This window comes from Alligator sinensis, unplaced genomic scaffold (assembly GCF_000455745.1).
Source record: "Alligator sinensis unplaced genomic scaffold, ASM45574v1 scaffold1297_1, whole genome shotgun sequence".
NCBI classification, from domain to species: Eukaryota; Metazoa; Chordata; order Crocodylia; family Alligatoridae; genus Alligator; species Alligator sinensis.
In genome coordinates, this window is record NW_005842901.1 from 130,989 (window position 1) to 136,325 (window position 5,337).

Genomic DNA, 5,337 nt, shown 5'->3' on the forward strand with positions numbered 1-5,337 from the left:
AGAGAACAAGAAAGAAGCCAATTTAGTGTTCTTTTTCTTTTCAAAGATACATAATAAAGACCCAACAAGTTTTTATTTCTTTAATTATCGTACTGTTTAATTTAAAATTTGGGTTATTTACCCTGGAAGAGTGATTCTTAACCAGCATGCCATTGTACTCAGGGCTGCCTTGAGATTCTTTTAAGGGTGTCACAGGATGCCACACAATATTAGCACCGTTAGATGTACAAAACACTACATGACTCACAAAATAAACCCAGAGATTTCAAATAAGAATCAATAACATCAAAAACATTCTGATTTGTTTTGGTCCTTCTGAGTTCTTTGTAAAACAGAAAAATTGCTCTAGCATTTTTCTGTAGTCAAAAAATGAATGAAAGCTAAGAGCTGGCATGTTTTTTGAAGGATGGGCTACAATTTTGGGGGGCCCCCTGCAAGAAATAGTTTTGGGGCTCCCTGCCTTGAAGAAGCCGGGGGGGGGTGGCGGCAAATGGCTAAGGAAGCCAGCGGCAGCAGTGGCGGGGATGACAGCGAGTGGCCAGACGTGAAGCTGACGGTGGAGGGGGTGGCAAGCAGCCAGACGCAGAGGGCCCCCTTAGCTGTGGGGCCCCCTGTGGCCACAGGTTTTGCAGCATAGGACGGGCCGGCCCTGGTGCCTTAAGTCTAACTAGGAGTACCTTCAGTCCAAAAAAGTTGAGAAATACTGCTATAAACAAGTGGAGAACAAGCAGAATCGTGACATTATAAAAAGCATGGAAGGAGACACTGAGTGAGAGGTATAACATTTTTATACCCTTCATTTTTAGTTTGTTTTTGTATATTCTATCTTGGATTAAAACTGCGGAGAGAAGATTCAACATATCTTGTGCTTTTAGCTAAGGGAGAAAAAGTCTCCTTACATAAATGTGTCATACAAGAAATCCACCAGCAAAAGCAGAAAAAGGCAGTCAGTTTTGGGCCCCCCACTGCAGAAAGGATGTGGACAAACTGGAGAGAGTCTACTGGAGGGCAATGAAAATGGTTCAGGGGCTGCAGTACATGATTTATTAGAAGCTGAGGGAACTGGTCTTATTTAGTCTAGAGAAGAGAAGTCTGAGAGGGGATTTGATAGCAACCTTCAACTACCTGAAGGGTGGTTCCACAGAGCATGGAGCTGGACTGTTTCCAGTGGTGGCAGGTGACAGAACAAGGAGCAATGGTATCAAGTTGCAGCAAGGGAAGTTTAGGTTGGATATTAGGAAGAATTTCCTCACTAGGAGGGTAGTAAAACACTGAAACAGGTTACCCAGAGAGGTTGTGGACTCCATCCTTGGAGGTTTCTAAGACAAAGCCTTAGCTGGAATGATCTAGCTGGGGATGGTTCTGCTTTCAGCAGAGGGTTGGACTAGATGATCTCCTGAGGTCCCATCCAACCCTAATTTTCTATGATTCGATGATATTTGTGATTTTGAGGGGGAAAGCAAGCAGAAAAGTAACACTCGCGCATTTTATACAGCATCAAGAAGGAAAATGGCACAAAAACTTATTAATTTTTCCTTTTTTATATCACCTTTGACCTGTTGCCAGCTAAGATATTGCAGTCTTTCCTGCTCACTTTGCAGGGATGCTCCTTTTTCTGTTGTTTGAGAATTAATAGACTGCAGAGCACCAGACCTGAAATTATTCACTGAAGCTGGTTAGAAACTTCAGCTGGTGTAGGCAGCAGCTGCCCACCATCTAAGTAGGGCAGACTGACAACAGCATATTAAATGGGTGCTCTGAACTCTCCCTGCACTGTCATACAATTCCTGTTGATAGTCCAGGTGCCAGCTCCTGTTTACAAATACCTAATTGGCCTACATCTCAGCTGTCTCAGAGATGGCCTTTCTCCCACACAACATCAGCACCTCTGCTGAGGAGTAAGAAGTCACCTGATTGGAGAAGGGCTGAAGTTTATTGGTGCAGGAATCAGGACCCCCTCAGTAAAAGGTTCCCATCTCTAGCATTTGTTTCTATTGCATCCATGCCTAACCTGGAGCCTGGCCACAGCAGGGTTCAATGCCAGATGTATCTCCTTGACCAGGTTTTCTAGTGTTTGCTAGTTCTCGAGTCCCCTGGAATTAAGCTGCAAGTCCTCATTTCTGCCTGTCCATTAGCAACAGCTTGTTTGAGACTCCAGTACTGGGGCAGAATGGAGTCACACAAAGTACATGCTTCTTTTTCTTTGGCAGTGCTGTCATCTGTTCCAAATATAAGCCATATGAGGTTCACAGGGATACCATGGAGTTTGGTGCCCTTCATATTGTATTATAAATATAACACTATATAATGTTCAGAAGTGAGCTGTGGAAGTGAAGAACAGACAAGTACAGGCTGTGAAAACAAAAGTCCTAGCATTTAATGTACCATTTTGATCTACTTGCTTGTTTAATGCGTATTTGGCTCCAGTAGTCATAACGCCTCTCTCTCTCAACACAAGGGACTCTTTAATAAACAGGTGCAAGTAACAGAAACCAGCAAGAAGTGTTCCACCTGTCTCTTTCCTAATATAGTGTGGTGGTGCCTAGAAACTAAGGCCCTGTCTATATTTTTTTCCAAACCCTGAATCCACCTCTTGCTTCTGCTGTGGTAGACCTGGGACCTGCAATTGGGCAGTATAAATGGCTTAGACATCTCTGTAGGTAGCCTTGAGTGCCTCCCTGGGAGGGCATAAGCATGGCACTGTGGGATCATGCAGAGCTGCTGGCAAGCCCTTTACACTGCTTAATTGCAGGTCTCAGGTGTACCCCAGCAGGAACAAATAGATAGGGATTCTCACCCTTGGTAGTGGACCTGGGCCGAGGAAGAATTGGTAAAGACATGGCCTAATGCTTCTAATATAAGTTAGTCCATGTTGACTAGAACTGAATGTCTCTTGAATACATAGATGTAGCTCTGGATGCTGCAGGTCCTGCTTTTCATTATCTGTCTTGAACTGAGAGGGGAACTGTGCAATGGCAGAGCACCCCAATTCAATACAATTCCCACATGCACTCAAAGCAAATGCACCACACAGATCTGAAGTGGGGCTTGTAGTCGTGGTTTACATCAGTGCAGCTTACAGCTGTGCAAAAATCCCTAATGTAGATAGGCCTGAGTCACTGTCTTATACTATAGGGAAGAACTGGTGGAGAATGTAGTAGTGGATGGCAACTTGGGTAGCAGTGACCACGAGATGACTGAGTTCAGGATCTTGAGGAAAGGAAGGAAGAAGAGCAGCAGAGTAAGGACCTGGACTTCAGAAAAGCAGACTTCGACTCACTCAGGGGACTCATGGGCAGGATCTCCTAAGAGGCCAGTCTGAGGAGGAAAAAGGAGTCCAGGAGAGCTGGCTGTATTTTAAAGAAACCTTACCAAGGGTGCAGAAATGAATCATGATAATGCGCAGAAAGACTAAAAAGTATGGCAGAAGACTAGCGTGGCTTAGCAGGGAACTCTTCCGTGAACTAAAACACAAAAAGGAAGCTTACAAGGAGTGGAAACTTGGACAAACAACTAGAGAGGATTATAAGAGCATTGCTCGGACATGCAGGGATGAAATCAGGAAGGCCAAAGTGCAATTGGAGTTGCAGCTAGCAAGGGACATAAAGGGTAACAAGAAGGGTTTCTACAAGTATGTCAGTAACAAGGGGAGGATCAGGGGAAGTGTGGGTCCCTTACTGAATGGGGGAGGAAACCTAGTGACAGAGGCTGTGGAAAAGGGTGAAGTGCTTAATGCATTTTTTACCTCAGTCTTCACAGGCAAGGTCAGCTCCCAGACTACTGCACCTGATAGCACAGTTTGAGGAGGAGATGAACAGCCAACAGTGATGAAAGAACAGGTTAGGGACTCTTTAGAAAAGCTGGGCATGTACAAGTTCATGGGGTCAGATGTGATGCACCCAATGGTGCTGAGGGAGTTGGCTGATGTGATTGGAGAGCTGCTGGCCATTATTTTTTAAAACTCAAGGTGATTGGGAGAGATCCTGGATGACTGGAAAAGGGTAAATAGTGTCCACCTTTAAGAAAGGGAAAAAGGAGGATTCAAGGAACTATAGACCAGTTAGCCTCACCTCATTCCCGGGAAAGATCATGAAGCAGATCCTCAAGAAATTTATTTGTAAGCACTTGGAAGAGGAGAAGGGGATTAGAAACAGTCAGCATGGATTCACCAAGGGCAAGTCATGCCCGACCAACCTGATGGCCTTCTATGACAAGATGACTGGCTCTGTGGATGTGGGAAGAGCAGTGTAGCAAGGCTTTTGATGCAGTCTAGCACAACATTCTTGCAAGCAAGCTAAGGAAGTAAGGGCTGGATGAATGGACTGTAAGGTGGATAGAAAACTGGACAGATCCTTGAGCTCAAAGGGTAGTAAACAAGGCTCAATGTCTAGTTAGCAGCCAGTATAGAGTGATCCAGGGCAAATGACACCAAGCTGGGGGGAGTAGTCAGGGGTGACGTGTAGGGGGTGCACATGCACCCCCTGAGCATGGCAGTACACCCCCTACAAAAAGGCACCGCCGATGATGTCAGCGGAGCCTGTGAGCGGTTGCGGCTCGTCGCCCCACTGCCAGCGCTGCTGGCAGTGTCTGCAGGCGCTCCACAATCCTGCTGGCTGTTGCCGACGCTCACTGCTGCCAGTGGCTGTGGTTGGTTGCCGACCCTTGGTTGGTGCTCACCATCTCCCCCCGCAGCCGCATCTGCAGGAGCTCCCGCGCTTACTGCCACTTCGCTTCTGCCACCATATTCCCCCAGCGGCCAGGGGCATGAGTCATTCATGGGAGTAGTAGATACGCTGGAGGGTTAGGCTATTATTCCAAGAGATCTAGACAAATTGGAGGATTGGACCAAAACAAATCCTATGGGGTTCAATAAGAACAAGTGCAAAGCCCTGCACTCAGGATGGCACAATCCCATGCCCCAGTATCCCATGCACCAGCTGGGGCTGACTGGCTGGACAGCAGCTCTGCAAAAAAGGACCTGGGGGCTACTGTGGACAATAAGCTGAACATGAGCAAACAGTACGCCCTTGCTGCAAAGAAGAATAAGGGTATACTGGGCTGCGTTAGTAGGAGTCTTCTTCTCATGTCTCTACATGAAATTTGACTATTTTCTAACGTACTTGTGCTCATTTATTGTACTTTGCAGGGTTTTTCATTGTATGCGTGTCTACAAGCAGCAGGCATTGCAGCAGGTGTTGCACAGTCTGAGGCTCTGTGCTGCAGTCACAGGTAGTTTAACCAATGGTACAATCCAGGGGTGGGCACTCATTTTGGCTGGAGGGCCACTTTAATGAGTTTTGGGGACCTGTCAAGAGCTACATCCAGCTCTCTCACACC

At 46.3% G+C, this 5,337-nt stretch overlaps 1 pseudogene; it reads left to right on the top strand.

Annotated features, from left to right (window-relative positions):
* The first annotated feature begins 490 nt into the window (after positions 1–490).
* The window catches only part of LOC112548056, a 13,973-nt pseudogene continuing 9,126 nt past the window's right edge, over positions 491–5,337 (top strand).